Genomic DNA, 25,037 nt, shown 5'->3' on the forward strand with positions numbered 1-25,037 from the left:
ATTTTTAAGATCTTTTATTATGATACCTTTGCTAATATATGATCTTAATAAATAGATAAATAAAAAACTAAAACTTAGGACCACAGCTAAACCCAGAGACTGTGTTCCTAGCTTATGATGCAGTAAGATGTTGACCTAAGCAGTTTGGCAAACGGTCTCTCCTTAACTAAGGTCTATTCAGCTAACAGAGATTGATTTAGGAATATAGTCTAACATCCTTGCTTTTACTAACATTGTTAAGATGTAGCTAATTTGGTAAATTAAGTCATAGAGAAAACTATTGTGTTCTATAATGGTGTACTATAAAAGGATCAGGAAATTTCCCAGTCTCTTTGTAGACAGTATTTATGAGTTAAAAGAGTTATCTTGAGCCAGTGGTGGCGGTGGTGGCACATGCCTTTAATCCCAGCACTCAGGAGGCACAAGCAGATGGGTCTCTGTGGGTTCGAGACCAGCCTGGTCTACAAGAGCTAGTTCCAGGACAGGCTCCAAAGCCACAGCGAAACCCTGTCTTGAAAAACCAAAAAAAAAAAAAAAAAAAAAAAAAAAAAAAAAAACAACAACAAACAAAAAAAAAACCAAAAGAAGGAGGAGTAGGAGAAGAAGGAGTGAAGAACAGAGACACATGCATGCTGACTGTTTTATGTCAACTTCACTGACATAGGCAAAAATCACCTGAAGGGAGGGAACCTCAATTGAGAAAATGCCTCCATTGAGATGAGCAAAGGGTCACTTCTTGGACTGGACCTCCAGGAAGGACCACCGTGGTCTGTGCTGCCTGGTCCCCAGCACGGTGGCAGACGCAGGCCTCAGGTGGCAGGGACCAGCATGGCGGCAGACGCAGGCTGCAGGGACCTGCGCGCAACACCAAGAGCAAATCGCCTCACTACAATTAAATCAAAGAGGTAGGCCTTTGGTTGGTGAGGTCCCTGGCAAACAGGGAGCCTGGACCTGTTCCTGAAGACCCTTCTGAGAGGTAAGAGGGATCTTGACCCCCGGCAGGAGCCAGGAAACAGAGCGAGGGCATTTTGTAAGAGGAGCCCCTGGCCAGCAGGGAAACCTGATCCGGTTTTAAAGACCCATTAGATAGCATGGATAGGAGGAGATAGGCAGGTGCCAAGGCCTATTCACCCAACAATCTGAAAAACAACATGAAAACACCAGAACCCAATGATCTTACAACAGAAGGACTTGAACACCCTAACACAGAAGAAGTGGAAAAAAATGACTTTATGAAAGCAATAGAGTCCCTTAAACAACATGTAAAAAATGCCCTTATAGAAATGGATGAGAAGTATAACAAAAAGTTTGAAGAAATGAGTAAATACGTACATGATACCCTGGGAAACCAAGAAAAAACGATCAAACAGGTAATGGAAACAGTTCAAGAATTGAAAACTGAAATGGAAGCAAGGAAGAAAACACAAACTGAGGACCAGCTGGATATGGAAAATCTAGGTCAACGAGCAGAGCCTATAGAAACAAGCATAATCAATAGAATACAGAGATAGAAGAAAGAATCTCAGATTCTGAGGACACCATACAGGAAATAAACTCACTGATCAAAGAAAACAGCAAAGCCAACAAATTCTCATCACAAAACATTCAGGAAATATGGGACACAATAAAAAGACCAAACCTAAGAATAATAGGAATAGAAGAAGGAGAAGAGTCACAGCTCAAAGGCCCAGAAAATATTTTTATCAAAATTATGGAAGAAAACTTTCCCAACATAAAGAAAGATATTCCTTTGAATATTCAAGAAGCATATAGAACACCAAACAGACTGGATCAAAGAAAAACATCCCCTCACCATATAATAATCTAAACACAAAATATACAGATTAAAGAAAGAATATTAAGAGCTGCAAAGGAAAAAGGCCAAGTAACTTATAAAGGTAAACCGATCAGACTTACACCTGACTTCTCTATGGAAACCATGAAAGCCAGAAGGTCCTGGATAGAGGTACTGCAGAAACTAAGAGACCATGGATGCAAACCCAAACTACTATACCCAGCCAAGCTATTGTTCACTATCAATGGAGAAAACAAGACATTCCAGGATAAGAACAAATTTAAACAATACGTAGCCACAAATCCAGCCCTACAGAAAGTAACAGAAGGAAAATCGTGACCCAAGGAATCCAACATTGCCAACACTACCTACAATAACTCAGGCATCTAGCGACCCTTCACCAGCACAACTCAAAGAAGGGAGACACACAAACTCTACTACCAAAAACAATAAGAATAACTGGAGTAAACAACCACTGGTCATTAATATCACTTAATGTTAATGGTCTCAATTCACCTATAAAAAGGCACAGGCTAAGAGATTGGATACGAAAACAGGATCCAACATTCTGCTGTTTGCAAGAAACACATCTCAACCACAAAGACAGGCATCTACTCAGAGTAAATGGTTGGGAAAAGGTGTTTCAAGCAAATGGCCCTAAGAAAAAAGCAGGTGTGGCCATACTAATTTCTAACAAAACTGACTTCAAACTAAAGTCAATCAGAAGAGATCGAGATGGACACTTTATACTCATAACAGGAACAATTCATCAGGATGACGTCTCAATCCTGAATATCTACGCCCCCAATATAAAAGCACCTACTTATGTAAAAGAAATATTACTAGAACTCAAGGCAGTCATCAAACCACACACACTAGTAGTAGGAGACTTCAACACACCTCTCTCTCCAATGGACAGGTCAATCAGACAGAAACCTAATAGAGAATTAAGAGAATTGTTGGAGGTAATGAAGCAAATGGACTTAACAGACATCTATAGAACACTCCACCCAAATAGGAAAGAATATACCTTCTTCTCTGCAGCTCATGGAACCTTCTCAAAAATTGACCACATACTTGGAAACAAAGGAAACCTACACAGATTCAAAAAAAAAAATCAGTGTCCACCTGTGTCTTATCAGATCACCACGGACTAAAGTTAGAAGGCAACAACAATGCTACCCCCAGAAAGCTGACAAACTCATGGAAACTGAACAGTCAACTACTGAACCACACCTGGGTCAAGGAAGAAATCAAGAAAGAAATTAAAGTCTTCTTTGAATTTAATAAAAATAAAGAGACAACATACTCAAACCTATGGGACACAATGAAAGCAGTGCTAAGAGGAAAGTTCATAGCACTAAAGTGCCCACTTAAAGAAAACGGAGAAAGCATACATTGGGGACTTAACAGACACCTGAAAGCTCTAGAAAAAAAAAGAAGCAGACGCGCCCAGGAGAAGTAGAAGACTGGAAATAATCAAACTGAGGGCGGAAATCAACAAAATAGGAACACAGAAAACAGTCCAAAGAATCAATGAAACAAAAAGTTGGTTCTTGGAGAAAATCAACAAGATCGACAAACCCCTATCCAAACTAATTAAACGACAGAGAGAGAACACGCAAATAAATAAGATCAAAAATGAAAAGGGGGACATAACCACAGACACAGAGGAAATTCAGAGAATCATTAGATCTTACTACAAAAGCCTGATGTATGGATTTTTAAAGTATGTTTTTATGACTCTCTAGATTTCAACAGCATCTATTGCATCTTTTCATCTATAATTTTGTTATTTTGAATAATCTATCTTTGTCTTTTAGTTAATTTTGCTAAAGTTTGTCAATCTTACTAATTTTTCTCAAAGAACCAACTCTTCATTGATTTTCCTTTCTTACACTTGTTTTTTTTTAAATTGATTCAGCCACGAGTCTAATTATTTCTTGCCATTTACTGTTGTAGTAGTAGCAGTGGGCTGCGTACCCGGCACCCGGCCGCCCGCACGGCTAGCTTTACCTGAAATAATTACACGGAAACTGTATTCTTTTAAACACTGCCTGGCCTCTTATTGGCTAGCTCTTACATATCGATCTAACCCATTTCTAATATATCTGTAACACCACGAGGTGTCTTACCAGGGAAGATCTTAACCTGCGTCTGTGTCCGGTAGGAGAATCATGGCGACTCCCTGACTCAGCTTCTTTCTCCCAGCATTCTGTTCTGTTTACTCCACCCACCTAAGGGTTGGCCTATCAAATGGGCCTAGGCAGTTTCTTTATTAATTAACCAATGAAAGCAACTGGTTAGAAAGAAACCACTCCCACATCAATTTACTCTCTTTGAATACTCTTTCTCCTTTTTGTTCTAGAGCTTACAGGTATACCACTAAGTTGCTAATATGAGAGCTCTCTAATTTTTTTATGTAGGAGTTATAAAAGTGTTATGAAATTGCCTTGTAGAATTGCTTTCATGTGACCCACAAGTTTGTATATATTGTGTTTTTATTTTCATTCAATTCTAAAAAGTTTTCATTTCCTGTCATGGAATATTCCTTTACGCTGGGTGAAGATGTATCACTGTGATTGCTTAATAAAGAGCTGAATGGCCGGGCGTTGGTGGTGCACACCTTTAATCCCAGCACTCGGGAGGCAGAGGCAGGCGGATCTCTGTGAGTTAGAGGCCAGCCTGGTCTACAAGAACTATTTCCAGGACAGGAACCAAAAGCTACGGAGAAACCCTGTTTCGAAAAATTCAAAAAAATAAAAAAAATAAAGAGGGAGGAGGCAGAAATCCTTGATAAATAAATTTAAAAAAATTTATCACAAAAAAAATAAAAATAAAGAGCTGAATGGTCAATAGCTAGGCAGGAAGCACAGGTGGGACTTCTGGGTACAGAGATCTATGAGAAGAGAGGAGTCCCCAGCCAGATTCAGAGGAAACAGACATGCAGGAGGAGAGGAAAAATCCATGAGTCACGTGGCAACATATAGATGAATAGAAATGGGCTAATTTAAGTTATAAGAGTTAGTGGGACAAACCTAAGCTCACACTGAGCTTTCATAGTTAATAGTAAGTCTCCATGTCATTTTTTGGAGCTGGCAGCCCAAATAATCTGTTTACAATTTTTCTTCTTCATTTCTGCCTTGACCCATTTTTAATTTTGTTGTGAGCTGTTCTGCTCTCAAGCGTTTGTATATTTCCTATTGTTGATAGTCAGCTTTAATCCATTGGGGTCAGATAGCATGCAGGGGACTATTTCAATTTTCTTAGGTCTTTTGAGATTTTCTGTTTCCATATATGTGGTTAATTTTGCAGAAAGTTCCATGAGCTGCTAAGAAGGTATATTCATTTGTGTTTGGGTGAAATGTTCTGCAAATGTCCGCTAGGACCATTTTTTTTATCTATTTTTTATATTTAATTGATTTTATTGAGCTATGCACTCTTCTCTGCTCCCCTCCCTTTCTCTCCTTTCCCCATCAACCTTCCCCCATGGTCCCCATGCTCTCAGTTTACTCAGGAGATCTTGTCTTTTTATACATCCCTTGTAGGTTAGATCCATGAATGTCTCTCTTAGGGTCCTCATTGTTGTGCTAAGTCCATTTCATTGATGATGCTATTTAACTTCAGGATCTCTCTGTTTAGTTTTTGTCTAGATGACCTGCTTTTTGATGAGATTGGGGTATTGATGTTGACCACTGTCACTGTATGAGGGTTAATGTGATGTTTTGGTTATAGTAGTGATATTTTAGGAACTTGGGTACCCTTGTGTTTGGTACATAAATGCTAAGGATTACAATATCCTCTTGGTAGATTTCTCATTTGATGAGTATATACAGTTCTTCCCTATCTCTTCAGATTAGTGTTGGTTTGAAGTCTATTTTGTCAGATATTAAAATGGATACAATTGCTTGTTTTATGGATCCATTTGCTTGAAATACCATCCTTTCACCCTGAGGTGACAGCTATCTTGATGGCAAGGTAAGTTTCTTAGATGCAGCAAAGAAATGGATCCTGTCTTCTAATCTTATTTGTTAGCTGTTTCTTCTTTTTGAGGAATTGAGACAACTAACATTGAAAGCTACCAATGATCAGGGTTTATTGAATCCTATTAGTTTGTTGTCATGGTGTGGGTTTTCCCCCTTTTGATTTACTGTTCTGCAATCATTCATTTCTTGTATCTTCTTGGTCATAGTTAACCTCTTCAGACTGAAATTTTCCTTCAAGTGCCTCTGTAGAGCTAGGTTTGGAGGTAGGAATTGTTTAGATTTTTTTTTATGGTGGAAAGGTTTGCTTTCTCCATCTATTATGATTGATAGTTTTGCTGGGTATAGTAGTCTAGGCTGGCATCTCTGATCTCTTAGAGTTTGTAAAACATCCATCAGACTCTTCTAGCTTTTAGAGACTCCATTGAGAAGTTGGTTGTTATTCTAATGGTCATGCCTTTATACCTGTCTTTTCCCCTTCAAGTTTTTAATGTCCTTTGCTTGTTCTGCACATTTAGTATTTTGATTATGATGTGTCATGGGGAATTTCTTTTCTTGTTCTGTCTATTCGGTGTTCAGTATGCTTCTTGTGTCTTGATAGGCGCACCCTTCTTTATACTGGAGAATTTTTCTTCTATAGTTTTGTTAAAAATGTTTCCTAGGCCTTAGACCTGGGTGTCTTCTCCTCCCTCTAGTCCTATTATTTGTAGATTTAGTCTTTTCATACTGTCCCAAATTTCTTGTAACTTTTGCGCTTGCATTTTTTAATTTAATATTTTCTTTGATTTGGCTATCCATTTCTTCCATCTTGTATTCAAAACCTGTTGTTCTCCTTACCATATCTTGCAGTCAGTTGGTGAGGTTTACCTCTGAGGTTTTTGTTTGATGTACTAAATTTTCATTTCCAGTTTTATTTTAGCTTGAGTTTCCATTAGTGACTCTATTTCTTTGTTAAAGTCTATTTTCATGTCTTGAATTGGTTTCATTATTTAATTCAACTATTTGTTTATGTTTTCACAGACTTCATTAAGGGATTTATTCATATCCTTTTTAAGGTCCTTGAACACAGCAGTAACTGCTATTTTGGCATCCTTGTCTTGTGCTTCAACTATATTGGATTTCTCAGGGCTTCCTGCAGTAGGGTTACAGGCATCTTGAGGGAACATATTATCTTGGCTGTTCGTGTTTGTATCTTTGCCCTGGGATCTAAGCATCTGTAGTTATGATGTTTGGGGATATTTTTTGGTGCCAATATCTGGTCTTGTCTTTGCTGAGTGGGGGTTCCATTCTTTAGTTGCTGTTGCTCTCTCTACATCCTAGGCAAACATGGTACCAATGGATCCCTGACAGAGAGTGCTTTTTCAAGTCAGTGGGTGACAGGAGAAAATGGAGATGGGCTAAGAAGAAATTCTGAGGAGAGCCATACATAGGAAAGAGCCAGGGAAACGAGGAACCCACACCAAGAGGCAGAGTCTACAGAGAATGAAGATGTGGAAGAGCTCCTTCAGGCAGGCTGCTGTAGGGCAAATAATACATCTGAAGAGATTGTAGTGAAGTAACAGGAAAGAATGAAAAATCACCTTCCTAAGATCAGCCTGGTGTGGCCCTGGGGATCTATAGTAGAAAAAGCTTTTTAGGATTGGCTACTACACAAAGGGGTGGAGACGGGCTGGAAGAGAAGGCTGAGAAGGTCAGCAAGAAAGAGACAAGTTGGGTCTACATTACCAAGAGGTAGAGTCCACGGGGAAAGTAGATGGGTGGGTGGGCTCCTGCAGACAAGATGCTGTAGAACCTACCTTATGGCACTGACATGAGATCATGGGGACAGAGAAAGGAAAGGATCTGGTTTGCAGTGATATGTTTGTAAAATTGACAAGGGGTAAAACGTCATAGTTCCCTTCAGCTTTCTGTTTTTGGTGCTTTTGGTCAGCAGCACAGAAACAAACCAGAACAGAAACTTAGACCCATACTAGACCTGGATAGAGGTGGGCGGTCCTTGGGCTTCCCACAGGTCAGGGAACCCTGATTGCTCTTCGAGCTGATTAGGGAGGGGGACTTGATCGGGGGAGGGGGAGGAAAATGGGAGGTGGTGGCGGGGAGGAGGCAGAAATCCTTAATAAATAAATAAATTTAAAAAAAAAAGAAAGAAATGATTGGGTCGCGCTTACTTCATTCCCAAATACATAATTTTTTTCCACATTTGGTGATTTTGAAATCAGAACACATCTTAATATTGTCAACAATACAGAAGCTGTTCCTGCCGGGCGCTGGTGGCACACACCTTTAATCCCAGCATGTGGGTAGAGGCAGGCAAATCTCTGTGAGTTGGAGGCCATCCTGGTCTACAGAGTGAGTTCCAAGACAGCCAAGGCTACACAGAGAAACCCTGTCCTGAAAAAAAAAAAAAAAAAAAAAAAAGAAGAAGGAGAAGCTGTAGCTGAACATGTGCATTGAAGCCTGGATGTGGGCAGCTAGGGGGAGAAGATCCCACAGGCAGCAGCAGGACAGGGTTAATAAATATTGCATCTTGCCAGGCATAGTAGAACATTCCTGTGATCTTGGCATTCACGGAGATGAGGCAAAAGGATCATGAATTTGAGGGCTCCTGTCCCAAACTGTTAAGGACATGGAGGACGACACTGTTTAAGACACAAACCCACAGCATCAATGGGGGAGAGTGAAAGGAAAGAAATAAGAAAGGAAGGAAATGACATAAGGGGCACAGTGGTGCATTCTTATTATCCCATCACCCAGGAGCCCAAGGCAGAAATATCTCTACTTCAGGGCCAAACTGTGTACCAGGGAAGAAGTCCATTTAAAAAAACCCTTTTAAGAGGGAAAAACAGCAGAAAGAGTCAAACACAACATAAAGAAACTTAAGCAATTTAATTTGCTTGCACTTTCTTTTTTAGGCACATACAAAAGCGATTATGATAAAATTTATATCTGTATAAATATTATAAAATTCAGGAAATAGAAAACAAAAATTCTAAATATTGTAAAAAGAGTGATTCCATGCTTTAGTCGGTACTGTTTGTCTTTCTTAGTTGAAGCTATGTATTTAGGGACTGCCAGTTTCAGTTGTAATTAATAGAATAATATGCAAGGTTTTGCAGATACCCTTTAACCCAGGCTGTCACAGGAGATGCTCATATTCTGGAATATATCTTGAAAAGGTTCCACTTGCACTATGATATAGAATACTGAACCAGACAGCTGCAAAGTCTTCAAAGCACCAAGCCCTTCACTTGGCTGGCATTCTTTAACGATGTGTCCGGTACTATTACAGATGCTATACCAAAGGGAACTGAGAACCAGAAATGTTACACACCCAGTGACAGAGTTTCGGTATGCACGAAGCAAAAGGTGACCAAACCTTCAGTGGCAGTTGACTTCTACAATCTCTTTGTAATTGGTAACAGATGGAGAAGATCAGGCGGTACCAAGACACACAGGAATGCAGACACACAGCCCTATGGAGAAGTGGGATCCGAACCCAGGGTCTGCTGCTGTGAAGCAAAGGCATAGACTTTGGAGGTGCTGCTTGGGACAGGGCATGGTTGTTAGCTAAGTGAGGCAAGCATCATAGGAGCACACTCCTGCATTTCAAAGCTCCCTTCCCTTGGTTTCAGTTAAAAAAAAATTTTTTTTGAGAAAAGGAGGCTGAACACATGAGAAATATTATAACGGTATAAACGAATACAGACAGATTGTAAAAATATATATACAGCTTTAATGGCGAAATAGACTTACAGAACCACCGTTCCACGGAGACCAGGAAAGCAAAAGGGATGTCTGGGAGCACACTCGCCAAATTTATAGGCAAACATTAGCCCGAGGCGAACACGCCCCCCAAGGGGCGGGACTTATCCTTACAAAATATCACTGTAAGTTTCCATCTTTCTGACTGATATGAGCATGCCCAGAAATATGCCAGCCTACCATGTTAACCTTTTGAGTATGTGTCCTATGACCCGGAGCTAGCCATGCCCAGGAATGCCTCCCATCCCTTCTTCCTGAAATGACCTTAAACTAGCACACTCAGCAGCGTGCATCCTAAACTGAGCATGCTCTGGAAGGCACCCGTCCCCAAAGTGCTTTCCTTAGTGAATATGCCCAGGCCCCGTGAATAAGACCCCATGCTTACTAGGTTGGCAAGTGTTGTAGAAAATTATTTTAAGGTGTGTTACTTTTGTTTATGCTGCACTTGATTAACTGTGAAGCTGTTACTGTGCCTGTCTAAAACACCTGATGGTCCTAATAAAGAAGTAAATAGCCAACAGCAAGGCAGGACCAAGGATAGCCAGAGCTGGCAAGCGGACAGTATACATAGAAGGAGAAATGATGACGATGAGGAGCAATGAGAGATCAAGGGGAAGAGGACGTCAGGGACCAGCCACCCAGTCAGTCACGGGATAAGGGTGAAAGTAAGATACACAGAAGTAAGAAAAGGAAAGGGGCCAGAGGCAAAAGGTAATCAGGATAATTTAAGATAAGAAAAGCTGGCAAGAACAAGCCCAGGTAAGGCTGGGCATTCAGAACTAAGAACAAACCTTTGTGTGATTTATTTGGGAACTGGGTGGTAGACCCCCCCCCCCAAAAAAAGACAAAAGAGTAAAACATCGCACAGAAGGCGAGAACACCGCTTTGGGAATAACTCTGGTACTGGCCTTCTCTGCTGCGAAAACGCCTTCTTCATTTAATCTGTCTTCTGGATGTGCGTGTTGACTTTGCAATGTCAAGGGGAGAAGCATTGTGTTTGGTTATACAGTCCCACGAAGTATTGTCTGCATCTCAGCTTGGGACAAATAAAAAGCCCATCAGTCTCTAGCACCCTTCTGGCCAAAGCATTTGAAACTCTAACAAGAACTTTGGGGAGGAAGTTTTGTATTGGAAAGTACCATCTTAGGCTGGCCTTGAACTCAGCAATTGTAACTCTGCCTCCATAGTGCTGAGATCACTGTCATGTCCACTATGTCTGGTCAAGAGCTTACCTTTAAGTGAATAAAATGTTCCTTCTTAGGATACCTGGGAGTAAGAAATCCATTCCTCTTCCTGTGGCCTTCAACTCTGGGGAGTACTAAATGCATGATAGAGAATTCTTCAAATGATGTACGAGCATCAGGAGGCCAGTTAGCCATGTCTCCTTGACTCTACATCCGTGTGTGGGACCCTTCCACAGTGGCTGCCATGTTGGTCATGGAACTTGGCCCAACTGGACATCAGCAAACTTGTCTCAGGAAAGACTCAAGTGTCATTTGCATCTCAGCTTAACTTCTCTCTTGCTGTTGTTTTGTTTTGTTTTTTTGAACCTAGCCACCATTTTTATAAAGCCTAAGTCAGCTTTCTGGAGAAAGACACACGGATAGCTGGCTCCAGTCAAATGAGCAGAGTAATCCCAGACAACACCCACAGATTCTAACTCAGACTGCTGCCCCACCAATCTTGGAGCAGGAAGATGCCTGGGTTCTGGGGAGGTTTTTGAGGCAGCAAGGAAAACCTTATCGCATCTCATTCTACCAGCCACAAAAACAGAAAGTGCGGCAATTAGTGCTCACCAGAGAGGCACTGCCAGGAAATCCGGAGTCCCACCCCTTCTGACATAGCCCCTCCCAAGGGCCTGCGCATCCCATTATAAAGCACGGGCTAGAATTCCCTCGGCACCCTTCTAAAAAGAACTTTTTCATTAGGAAAAGAAAAAGAAACCTAATTTGAAGCTTTAATAACCTTCCAATTAGGTTGTTTCTGTTCACATTAATATTTAATCATGATATTAGTGGCCTGTTTTAGAATTGAACTGAAATTAAGTAAAAATGTTTGATCACAAATAATTTCATTATTAAAGATAATCTCTGTTATGTATGTTCCCATGCCTATCCTTTATTAAGTTTACTTTTCATGTTGACATTTTTAAGAGCATAATTGTATGTTTTCGTTCTTGGTAATATTGTTACCATGTATTAATTATGGCATCACGCCAGGAATACTAGTAATGAAATTTGTTCATTGTTTTTGGTGTTACAGGCAGGAAATAGGCTCCTTCTCTGCTTTGCAACTATCAGATAATCAACTCAGAACTCTAAATTCATTCCCTGAATAACTTTTTCTCCTCCTTAATCTGTCCAAGAACCATGGATTATGATCCATGGGACAAACAAACAACAACAGATGGTCCACTGTCCTTTCTCCAGAAGTTTCCCAGACAGTCACCAAAGGAAGGTACTCTGATGGGCAGAACAATAATCCTGAGAGCGCCACATCCTAATCCTAAGGACTTATAAACCTGTAAGTCACATACCAGAGGTGCCTTGCAGTTGAAGTCAAGAATAGAGAAGGGGAAAGCATCCTGAGTGATCTGGGGGAATGAATGCAGGGTTCAGGCTTCCTTAGCATCCTGAGTGATCTAGGGGAATGCAGGGTTCAGGCATCCTTAGCATCCAGAGTGATCTAGGGGAATGCAAGTTTCAGGCATCCTTAAAGGCTGGAGAGAAAGTGAGAGTCAACATGGTAATCAAAGCAGAGCTGGATTGATAGACATCAAAGATGTCTATCTTTGGCAAGAAAACTGAACCTATCTAGAACATCTGCAGAGGAACCCAGTCCAAATGGCACCTGGGACATCCTAGAAAGACCTGAGTCAGAATTCTTGCCCCCAGGACTATGAGGTTCTAACTTTGCATTCAGAAACAGACTGGGACTCTATTATGGAAGCTGCAGGGAGCCCAGAACCTGGGGATCCCAACATCACTCAGATCCAATCCTGGCAACTCCACTCATGGGCTATGTAATAGAAAGTGACAGTGATAGCTTCTGTAGTGGTATTTTGTTTGTGTTTTACCAAATAAAGCTTGCCTGAAGATCAGAGTGCAGAGCTAAACCACTAGAGGCCAGGCAGTGGTGGCACACACCTCTAATCCCAGGACTCGTGAGACACGGGCAGAGGGATCTCTGTTAGTTCAAGGCCACCCTGTGATACACAAAATCGATCCAGTATAAAAGAGAAACAGTGCTCACACAAAGGTGATCCCAGAACTTTGGATTCCACGCCTTTACCCTGGCATGAGGGAGGTGGAGACAGGAGTGATATGGCTGGGTGGAAAGAGGAATCTATGACCGGAGGAGACAGGAGCTCAGTGCAATTTGAGGAGCAGTGCAGTCTGAGGCAGTCAGTCTAAGAATGCAGTGTGAGGATGGAGTCTGAGGATGCAGTGTGAGGATGGAGTCTGAGGATGGAGTGTGAGGATGCAGTGTGAGGATGGAGTCTGAGGATGCAGTCTGAGGATGCAGTGTGAGGAGGCAGTCTGAGGATGCAGTCTGAGGATGCAGTCTGAGGATGCAGTCTGAGGATGCAGTGTGAGGATGCAGTGTGAGGAGGCAGTCTGAGGATGCAGTCTGAGGATGCAGTCTGAGGATGCAGTGTGAGGATGCAGTGTGAGGATGCAGTCTGAGGATGCAGTGTGAGGATGCAGTCTGAGGATGCAGTCTGAGGATGCAGTCTGAGGATGCAGTGTGAGGATGCAGTCTGAGGATGTAGTCTGAGGATGCAGTGTGAGGATGCAGTCTGAGGACGCTGTCTGGGAATGCAGTCTGGGGATGCAGTCTGAAGACAGGATCACCCCTTTGGCCTGAGCATTGGTAGAGTTAAGAATTCTCTGGTGTCCGGCTGTTCCACTTCTCTGATCCTTCAGCTTTCACCCCCTGATAGCTGACTCTGAGTTTTTATTATTAATACCAATTAGAGTTTGTGCTACGGGCTTCTTATAAAGTTATTGGAATAATTAAATGGGATAATTTGCATAAATTGCTTAGCCCAGTGGCTAGCACATTATAAGCACCTATCAAAGGTCAATTGTTATGGTCCTTATTAAACCCTGTTATTGCAGTCCTGTTACGCTCACTGTGCTTTTCCTGATAGAGGACCCCTATTGCCTGCCTTCCGAGAGAGACCTACAGACACTTCCTGGAGGGCATATACACATCTGTCCCACTGGCAGGATTCGTGATGAGCCTTCATCCAAAGACAGAGCAAATATGAACAAGTCTACATCCAAGGAGAAGTTTCTAGAACACGTACATAATTTTATTCCACCTCTCCTCTTTGTGATAAGAAAGAGTTGCCCCAATAGGTCTTGCCTGAGAAAACTCAACATGCAAAAGTGTTGTACGTGAGGTGAGGTGTGGGTGTTAGTGACGAGAAGCCCCTGGGATTTAGGGGTCATTGGCACAGTAAAGTTAAAAACACATCTCTCATAGGCACTATCCTCGTCAGTATTCTATTGCCGTGAAGAGACACCATGACTGCAGCAACTCTTATACAGGAAAACATTTAACTGGGACTGGCTTACAGTTCAGAAGCTTAGTCCATTGTCTTCATGGTGGGAGGAAGCATGGTGGCATGCAGGCAGACATGGTGCTGGAGAAGGAGCTGAGAGTTCTATATCTGGATCAGCAGAAAGCAGGAAAAGAGAGATACTAGGCTTGACTTGAGCATTTGAAACCCCAAAGCCCCCACCCAATGACACACTTCCTCCATACCTACCCCAACAAGGCCACCCTCCTAATTCCTGTCAAGTAGTACCATTCCCTAATGACTAAGCATTCAAATATGGAAACATTACTATTCAAATCACCATAGGCACTGCTGGGGAAGTCTACTAGAACACACACACACACCACTATGTAAAGAGCTACCCATTGGTTACAGCTGCCCTGCCACACTGGTATTCTGCGACCCTTATCCCTCTCACCACAGTTAATTCAACCGCAGTCAGACTCTTGGCCTTGGCTAGTATATTCTCATTCTGGGAAGTTCAGAATTGTGATCTAGAATCTGCTGGAGGGATGCTCAACTATGCCTGTAACTAGGGACTGGGAAAGTATCTGAGATCCAGTGTCAGGATAAAGTGCACGTGAGCACTGGCAATTTCATGGCAATGCTTGTGAAGCATCATTGTGAGCGGGCACCGGGTGCTTAGCATGCATTCATTCAGCCGCCATCATACCCCAAGAATCAGGACTGAATGTTTCCAGAATGCTTGATTTGTTTTATTAATGTCCTCCTTGATCCAGGAAGGAACTTGGATTCTGCCTTCCCTGTAGGAAAATCATTTGATTAAATAAATAAGAACAAATGCAACAAAGAAGAGGAGGGAGGGAGATGAAAAAGGAGGAAGATGAAAGACGAGGAGCAAGAGGAGGGAGAGGAGGGAAGAAGGAGGAAGAAGGCCAACACCACCTAGTCTAAGAGCTAGCTCCTTGTGGTCTTGTCTCTCACTGACACCGCACAGCTTTGTGGCTGTGACGTAGCCAGCATCCCACAAACTGGGAAACGACTGTCACTGTCCTTGAACTGTCTTTCTCTGGGATCTGACGGCCCAGAGATTTTAAAGGGGCTCAATAATGCTGCAGACCCAGACGTGAGAGGAATGTCCGTCTCAGCTGAGAGAGAGCGATCAAACCAGATACTCTTAATCTTTTCTCATCATATTTGATATTGGACATTTGCACTTTGGATAAATTACTAGTCTACATGCATGGAAAGGTGAAGGAAGGCTTGAAAACAACGGGGATAAAGGAAGGGTGGAGTTTCGTTGGGTCTGAGGAGGCGCTGCCTCAAGGAGGAAGAGCGAGAAGTCGCAGTGAGCTCAATAGCATTTCAGGGATCATTGTGGACCCAGATGTTTGCACAGGGGAATCTTCATTCTTTCCTTCCTGGCTGTTCATTCCACTGTCATTGTGGGTAGATTGTCAGTCTCTGGTTTCTTACCGCATGACCGCAGGATGGTTTCTGGGGCGCTCCCTTCTCACACTGCAGCTTCCCGAGCAAAGAGAAAACACACCCTTCCTTACACAACTCTATGAAACCAGGTAGAAAAAACTTGCTGAAACGTTAGCCCCTCTGCCATGTTGGCCAGAACTGTGACATGCAGCCACTGTCATGGACTGAATTGGGTCTCCCACAATGCGTGTGCTAGAGTTGAAAGCTCATAGAGCGACCTATGTGGGGATGCGGCAGTTACGACGGTAGTGAAATGAAGTCGCTAGGAGAAACCTAACCAGTAAGGACTGGAGTCTTTTCAAGAGGGAGATGTTTGGACTTTCTTATTTGTTGCTGTTTTATTGCTGTGATAAAGCACCCTGACTGAAAGCAACATCAGGAAGAAAGGGTGTGTTTTATCTCACCGTCCCAGAGGGTAGACCCCATCAGGGTGGGAAGGGAAGGGGTGGCAAAAGGAAGGCTAAGCACAGCATCAGGAAGCTGGTGGGTCACTTTTCCATCCACACAGGAAGCAGGGTGGGGAGAATAGGAAGTAGGATGAGTCAATAAATCCTCAGAGTCCACCCCCAGTTATGTATGTCTTCCAGCAAGGCTTTACCTCCAAAATGTCCTATAACCAGCCCAAATGGAACCCCCAACCGGGGCCCAAGTGTGGGGGTATTGCTCATTCAAATCACAAGAGAAATAGACATGGTAGAAACGGATAAAAATATGGATAACTCGGAAGATGACAGACACTAAGAAACTAAGCTTCCTGGGAGACAACTTCCCTCACAGCCTGGAGAAGAAGGGTCCAGCCTGCTGACACTCTCATCTTAGAACTGTTTTCCAGAACTCTGAAGCACGCACTCGTTTGGTTGAGCCACTTGGTTAGTAATATTCTGTTATCAGCAACTAATAGAGGCACCAAGTTCAAACATGCCACGGAACACATAAAGCCACGGCAATGCCACTGAAGAGGGATGCACATGAGCAAGTGAGGCACACCCCTGTGCGAAGCAGACACCCACACAGAGACCCAGAGGAGACAGTGTCTGCTGAGACGGTAACTGATGGCGAAGAGCTCTTCTCCGTGTTAGCATCACAGGAGTGGCCAGATCACAGAAAAGCTCTGTTCATGTAACATACAGAAGATGGAGGGGTTGCTGGGAAAGTTGGAGCACCAAGTTCAACAGGGTGCAGAAAGCAGGGCGGTCCCAGGGCCTGGGAAGGAGGAACAAACCATCTTCTTATCCTGCTCTTCCACTGGAAACCAAGCTCTTCTGGTCAGACCACCTCCAGACCAGGGAAAATAGAGGAGCTTGACCTGAGGTAAGTCCAGCCAAGACCACGGTGACGTGGGGACAGCTAGTTCTTTCATGGAAAGTGGCAGATAATTTCTCACAGGATTCTTCCGCCAGAAAGACAGGGGTGGGGGGATGTCCATCACCTTGTGGAAGGAAGACAAGACAAAGAGAAACCAGAGGCAAACAGGACCTCATTACCCCCAACACACACACACACACTCACCAGCAGGTCGTTCCATCTCCTGACCATAGCGCGGGGTGAATCTCCCAGTATCCTTCAGGAATCATTTTCTGATCTCCCTAGAATCCTCCCTCCATCTTTAAATCTTAAGCCCTCAAAGGACCAAACACAAAAGCAAGGGTCTGAAATCACCAGGGTCCCAGCTTTCCCTAATCTCCATACATTTGTCCACACAAATAACAAAGGAAAACGAAAGCCCGAGTCTGTGTCAAGGAGGTACCAAAACATTAAGTCGATTAAATCAGGTTACAAGCAGCCTGTCACTCTGCGGGGGGGGGGGGGGGGGGGAGGAGAATCTGCCAAATTAGTTATTTGAGTGAACTGATGGGACGTCTTGGTCAAAATTCGTCTTTTTTATTAAATGTTGACGGATCGCAGTATATCAGAAATCTCCCAAAGCTACTTTTCATCTGTGGAGACAGTAAAATCAAGGTGGCATGCTGGAAACCTCTGAATAACACTTTGTCTACATCAAAGGGTGGGATTCTTGAAGTCAGAATAAATTAGGAAAGAAAGCTTCCTTTTCAAGTAAGAAAGGATTGGGAGTCAAAGTACCCCCAGTGTGTGGTTGGCGGTACCAGGATTTCTCTCCCCCTGTGCCACTCTGATTGGCTCCAAGAGCATCAGCCCTGGGTGCCCAGAGAGCACAGGAGTGTTTTCTTGTTGTTTAATCAGGCCATCAGCCTGGAGAATAAGGAACGTTATCCTCAGAGTCAAAAGGAAATTGCAGCTTCCTTAGTCTGCGTGGTTTACCCACATTCACAGACAACACAATTCACATAAAAACGCTTCCCTCACAGCTCATGGTGAAGCCTGGCTTTCACCATCCTAACAATGATTGCTCATCCTATCATCATTCTTTCTGGGCGGACTCAAGCGGTCTAGACCATTCTTCCTCCACTTGTTCTAGACCACACAATAGCTTCCTGTCCTTGATCTCAGAATGCCTCACCTCACGGCAGCCTTGTCCTTCCCTCAGCCTCCAGGGCAGGGTCAGATGTGGTTTGTGCCCCCCTCCCTCACACCACGTCTGCCATGCTAGTGTGTGTCCAGACTCTGCTATGTGGTTTCTGCTCATAGAGGTGTCTCGGATCATTGGGTACGGCTCATTCTGATTATCTTGGGCTCCAGGAGCACTTTAAAAAGCACAGCCCTAGGATTGATGATGTATCATCATTGACTTTTGTCTTGTGACGGGGTCTTCCACTTCTCCTGCAGAAGACAAGAGCTGCTTAAAAGATGCCAAGCCGCTGCTCACCCTGGAGGACCATCTCAGCCCTTTCTTGGTGACTTCTTGCCTTTATCCATCCCAGTGTTAAATTCCAAGATGAGCAAACAGCTTCTAGCTACCTTTCCTTCATGTATAAGGGCTCATGTATATAAAGTGTTTTATAACCTGTAGACATTTATATCGTTTGCTTTAGAGTTGTGATATTAATTAAGAAAAGATGAGTAAAGGCACACAAGTGCATTGTAATAGGAAACAAAATTATCACTGAGCATTGCTTCAAAGCCTAAGTCAATACTTTTATTTTCCAGATTCCTATTTTTTAACATTTATATAAGCATTATATATAATTAAGCTAAATTCCAGAATCAGATTTGGAAGGAAAATAGATCATAGAAGAAATGGAGTTTGAAAACCTAGGAGGAAGAGGAAGAAACCCAGTGGGATCCACCAACTTCTTGCCCTTAGCATGGGGACCATTGGGGAGGGCTAAAGGGAGAAGGGGAGAGGCAGGGAAGGGAGCAAAGAAAAATGTAGAGCTCAATAAAACTCAATTTTAAAAAAGGGAGAAAAAGACAGGGTCTCTGGTTCACAGCTTCATAGATCAGGCTAGCCAGCCTCTGAGGTTCCAGGTCCTCTCCAGTCTCCCCTCTGTCCAGCTCTACATGGGTCCCGGCGTCTGAACTGGCTCTCACATTTCCACATCAAGCACTTCAGCAGCTAATCCATGCTCCTATCCCAGGTTTGCCCTTTCATTGTCGCTTGGCCACCATCAGGGGAGCATCTCCCTTTTGCCACACACTTTCTATCAAGATGTGTTCTGCTTCACCAAGGACACAAAAGCCGCTGGGCCAGTGACCAGGGACAGAGACCTAAGAAACTATGAGCCAAGGCCTTCCTTCCAAGTTGATTTTCTCGGTAATTCTGCCCCAAGCAGCAGAAACCTGAGTACAGCTCCAGATAAGTAAGACAGCTTTCAAATAGCGTACCATGCTATAAGAAAGTTAGCTCTCTTAAAGGGGGCTGTAGGGAAGCAGAGGGGCATGGAGGGAGGGGAAGCGGAGAGAGGAATGGAGGGGAAAGAGAAAATATCACATTTTCTCTTCCGCACCCACTTTATCTAACGTGTATATAGTATGAAAACTGAGGAGGGACTGAGGGAGCCAGGGAGAAGGGGAGTGGCAGGGAAGAGAGAGAAGGTCAGAGACGAACAAAGTACAATGATATACATGTATAAAGATGCCCTAATGAAATCCATTGTTCTATGTTAGCATAAAATTGTAGAATGCCTCTCAAACCTGTTGTTCTGAACTACTCACGTTGCTCCAAACAGGCCCCGACTCCCCGATGGACATCCTGGTGTGTGTCTATCCTCAGAACCTACTGAGCCGAAGAAGGCATGAGGCACAGAGCAATTTGTGGCCAACAACAGAAGCCAGGGCCACCGAAACCTGTGACATGCCAAGTACAACTGTAAGCTCAGACATGAGTTCATACAACACTCGTCAAACCTCTGTCGTGACCTACAGATGGGAACACTGAGGCACAGGTAGTGACATGCCGAGTATATAAGTTCACACAGCACTGGTCAAACCTCTGTCATGATCTCCAGATGGGGACACTGAGGCACAGGGAGTGACTCAGCAATTCGGTAGGGAGCACGCAGCTGGAAACGGGCAATGTTGGAGTAGAGGGCAAAACTAACTGCCCAAGTGGCTCTCTGTTACTCCTTGGCAGGTCTTCCTGAAGTCCACATCATTCTTAGGCCAGCCCAAGCCTTGGTCTTAGGAAAGATAAAAATCCCATCCTGTCCCGGCCCGTAGCCTGAAGGGCTGGACTGTCGATAGTGTTCAGAAGAGCCCATGTCTGAGTCTATGTACCAGACCTTTCACACTGAGAAAATAAGGACATTTTCTTTTAATAATGCTACAGAGAAATAATGAAATGGTGCGATTACAAAAACATAATTAGGTCTTCAGGAAAAAAATCATCTCCACTGGAGTCCTATAAAAAGACCACAGGTGTTCGCCATTATTTTTTATTTAGCAGACAGTTTTAGCCCGTTGTTTGTTTTTTCCCCATCTATTAAGTTCTGGTGTTTTAAGATGATTTGTGGGTAATAATAACAATAATTTCCTGTTTGCCTGTCAGTTGCGAGCCACTTTAATTACAGATATTCATTTTCACAAGTTAACTTGGTAAACATGTTCATTTGTTACGTTGCCTGTTCATTAAATCAGTTAGCACAGCTAGTAACTGTGTTAAGTATTTGGCTGTCTGTGCTCAGCGATGCATCTTCATTCATTTCCAGTATTATTTGTTGCAGACACAGACACAGACTCACTGTGAGCCCCTGCTCGGTGTATCGGAGATGCCAGTCTTCCATGCTGCCCCGGGCCAATGGTTGCAACGACTTGCTTTGCGCATCTCTGGCAACATTGTGAATCCACACTGGCAAACACAGGCAAGATTTGGTGTGCTTACACAAGGCAGGATTTCGGAAGACAAGCTTGACGCGTGTCCAAGCACAACCCCATCCTTGGACAGTACATTCCACACACTCTACAGAGGGGGAAAGCCCAGGCTACTGTGGTCCAGACAACCCTGACTTCTGCCAGCAGCTAATATTGGCATCTATCAAGGCGTCCACCACCTGACTCGGGCATTTGAAGGAGAGGTAGGCAAGATGCAAAATCCAGTCGTGAGACTGAGTCTCTCAGTCGATTCAGGACTGGCCCAATCATGAGCTGCTGATGTGTATTTCATCATGGCAGCAGATGGGAAGAGGTGTGTGAAACCGAGCCTCTCAACAATGAGAAAGTGAGCAACCAGAGCAGATGGAGCCAGGGGAGGGATCAAGGCCTGTAGCTTCCAAGAAGCAGTGCTAGTGGAGATTTTAGTACATCTTTCCAGTGAGCCAGTCTCTGACTCCTAAATGCAAACACGCTCTGAAAACGCATGATGGGTGTTTACTATCTTGCTTACTCTTGTTGCCAATTTTGTTTGGCCATTGTTTCTGTTTTGTCGCTGTAGTTGTAGAGATAAAACAAAGAGCCTTGCACACACTGGGCAAGTGCTATGCTGAGCAATATTGTTCTTGAACAATACGTTTTTCGTCATGGCAGGGGCTATGATGTATAGGCTGAGTTTTCCTGTCCCAACTGCCTGTTCCCAAATAACCAGAAGCTGCTTCCAGAATAACCAACTCAGAGACTAGACTTAATATAAATTATAAATGTTTGGCTGAAAGCTCAGGCTTGTTACCACCTAACTTTTACATTTAAATTATCCCATTTTCTTGTAGAAAGCATACTTGAATGCATCGGCGCAGGAGACCACTTCCTAAATATAACCCCAGGAGCACAGACACTGAGAGAAACAATTAATAAATGGGACCTCCTAAAACTGAGAGCTTCTGTAAAGCAAAGGACATGGTCAACAAGACAAAATGACAGCCTACAGAATGGAAAAAGATCCCACCCCCACATCAGACAGAGGTCTGATCTCCAAAATATACAAAGAACTCAAAAAATTGGTCATCAAAAGAACAAATAATACAAAAAAAATGAGGTGCAGACCTAAACAGAGAATTCTCAACAGAGGAATATAAAATGGTTGAAAGACACTTAAGGAAATGCTCAACATCCTTAGCCATCAGAGAAAAGCAAATCAAAACAACTCTGAGATTCCATCTTACACCTGTAAGAATGGCCAAGATCAAAAAACACTGATGACAACTTAGGCTGGAGAGGTTGTGGGGTAAAGGGAGCACTCCTGCATTGCTAATGGAAGTGCAAGCTGGTACAGCCCCTTTGGATGTCAGTATGGCAATTTCTCAGAAAATTAGGAAACAACCTTCCTCAAGATCCAACAATACCCAAAGGATGCTCAATCGTGACACAAGAATATATGCTTAACTATGTTCATAAGCATTGTTTGTCATAGCCAGAACCTAGAAGCAACCTAAATGCCCCTCAACAAAAGAATGGATAAGGAAGATGTGATACATTTACACAATGGAGTACTACACAGAAGAAAAAAATAATGACATCTTGAAATTTGCAATCAAATGGATGGAACTAGAAAACATCATATTGAGTGAGGTAACCCAGACCCAGAAAGACAATTAGCATATTTACTCATTCACAAGTGGTTTTTAAACATAAAGCAAAGAAAACCAACCTACAAATCACAATCCCAGAGAACCTAGACAACAATGAAGACCCTAAGAGAGACTTACATAGATCTGATCTACGTAGGAAGTAGAAAAAGACAAGATCTCCTGAGTAAATTGGGAGCATAGGTACCTTGGTAGAGGGTTGAAGGGGAGGGGAGAAAAGGGGGAGAGCAGAGAAAAATGTATAGCTCAATAAAATCAATTTTAAAAAAAACTTCAAAAAATTATCCCATTTTTTGTCTATGCTTTACCATGTTGCTCATGGCTCGTTACCTCATTTTCTACATGTCCTGCTTCCTCATGGCTGATAGGAGTCTCATTTGACTCTACCCTTCCTTCCCATCATGCTCAGTTAGGCTTTCCCCCCTAACTTTACCCCATTCAGCTACTGGACAGTCAGCTTGTTTATTAAACCATCATAGTGACATATATTCACAGAATATACAGAAGGATTATTCCACAGCAATGGTGGAGTTCCATGAAGTGTATCACATCGATACATTTGAGGTTTTCTGGAAAGGAGCCTTGGGTAGCACCAGAAGGTCACCATTCATCAGACACCTGCTGACCAGATATTTTATTCAGCGATGTCCTTTACAGAGACTGAGACTTTTCTGGCATGCTAAATCAGGACTGATGGAATAAAGGGTTGCTGGTAGCTAAGTCACAAGGCTCAAGAGGAGGAAATTCATGGGCATGATGCGTCCATTGAGAGAAACTCAGGTCAATGGGTCAAGAGTGGCCATGCAAAGCAGAGAAAAGGCTCGAAGAGCTGCTTCTGGTGAATCTTTCATGATTACCTGCATGATTTCTTGTGGCTTTGCTAACCTTCCCCCCATCGAGCAAGTTCCATAGCTGGACAAGCTATGACAAGAAACAGAATGAGCAAGGCTTACCCTTGGGTGGGGCAACAGGAAAGATGGTGTTGGTAACCTGAGGGACATCAGATGCTGAGGGACTTTTAGGTCCCCAAAGGGCAAAAGTGACAGCATCTAACCTTCCCAAGCCAATCTGAAAAGCGTCCTCGGAAAGGCTCCCACACGATTTCTTCAAGGTCCCTGATATGGCTTCCTGTATTAGTTAACTTTCTGTTGCTGTGATTAAAAACCATGACCCAGACAACTTACAGAAGAACGAGTTATGCTCGTTCAGTTCCAAAGGGATAAGAGCCCATCATGGTGGGGAGAGGGAGCAGCAGGCAGCAGGTATAGGGGCAGGAGCAGGAAGTTGAGACTACGTGCTCAAACACAGCATGAAGCAAAGAAAACAAACTGGAAGTAGCTCAAGGCTTTGAACTGCCAAAGCCTAATTCCAGAGACATACTTCCTCCAGCAAGACATACTTCCTCTTGCAGTAGTGACACACATACCTTGACAACAACCAATAGCTCTTCACTTGGAATTAAGGCTCACTCAACAAGAGGGAATTTTTGCCTGGTACTGGATACCTAGCCAGCTGCCCGGTACTAGTGAAGCCATGGATTTTGGAGGAGAGCCTACAACCACCACTTTACTAAACCAGCACAATCCCTAACTACCATCTAAATATTCATCCTTACACCCACAGAAAGTATAGGCCTCATTGGTGAGGACCAAAGAAACATCTCTTTTCAACAGAGACCATTACAAAAAACCACAACCCACCAAAAGGCAAAGAACAGGTGACCTGGTGTTACCCAGCCCCAACTGATATATTTACAACACAACTCCTTCACCTAAGGCACAAGGATCACAGTGGAAGAGGAGGCAGAGAGATTGTAAAAAGCCAGAGGAACAGAAAGTTTGCTGTGAAGTTGCATCTCCTATAAATGCCAGAGAGGCCATGCCCACAACATCTCATCAACATGGCTGCCTAAACAAGACCTGAATAAGGACATCAACAGACATGCTAACATGGAGCGGGGATGACTAATGGGAGTGTCCAATTTGTGTGAAAGTGAAAAATTGAATACCAAGTAGTTAGCCCTGAAATCATACACATATAATTGACATTAAATGCAGTGAGCAAGTTGTATTTATATATTTAGGTGTGTGTGTGTGTGTGTGTGTGTACAATTAAAGAAATAGAAGGCAGAAGTTTGAGAGAGAACAAGGAAGTACATAGGAAAAGTTGGAGGGTGGAAAGGGAAGGGGAGAACAATGTCATTATATTTTAATCAAAAAAACAAAAAGAATGTACCCCCTAAGCCTCCCCAAAGAGTGACACCAACTAGGGGGCTGTCCTGTTTAGGGTTTACGTGGCTGCAATAAAACATCATGACCACAAAGCAAGTTGGGGAGCAAAGAATTCATTAGGCTTACACTACAGCCTTACTGTTCATCGCTGAAGGAAGTAAGAACAGGAATTCTACCAGGGCAGGATCCCAGAGGCAGGAGCTGATGCAGAAGCCATGGAGGGGAGCTGCTTAGTGATTTGCTTCCCCTGGCTTGCTCAGCCTGCTTTCTTTAGGACTACCAGCCCACGGATGGTACCAATCACCATGGGCTGGGCCCTTCCCCATTGATCAACAAATGAGATAATACCTTATAGCTGGATCTCAAGAAGGCATT

This window comes from Microtus pennsylvanicus, chromosome 6 (assembly GCF_037038515.1).
Source record: "Microtus pennsylvanicus isolate mMicPen1 chromosome 6, mMicPen1.hap1, whole genome shotgun sequence".
Lineage (NCBI taxonomy): Eukaryota > Metazoa > Chordata > Mammalia > Rodentia > Cricetidae > Microtus > Microtus pennsylvanicus.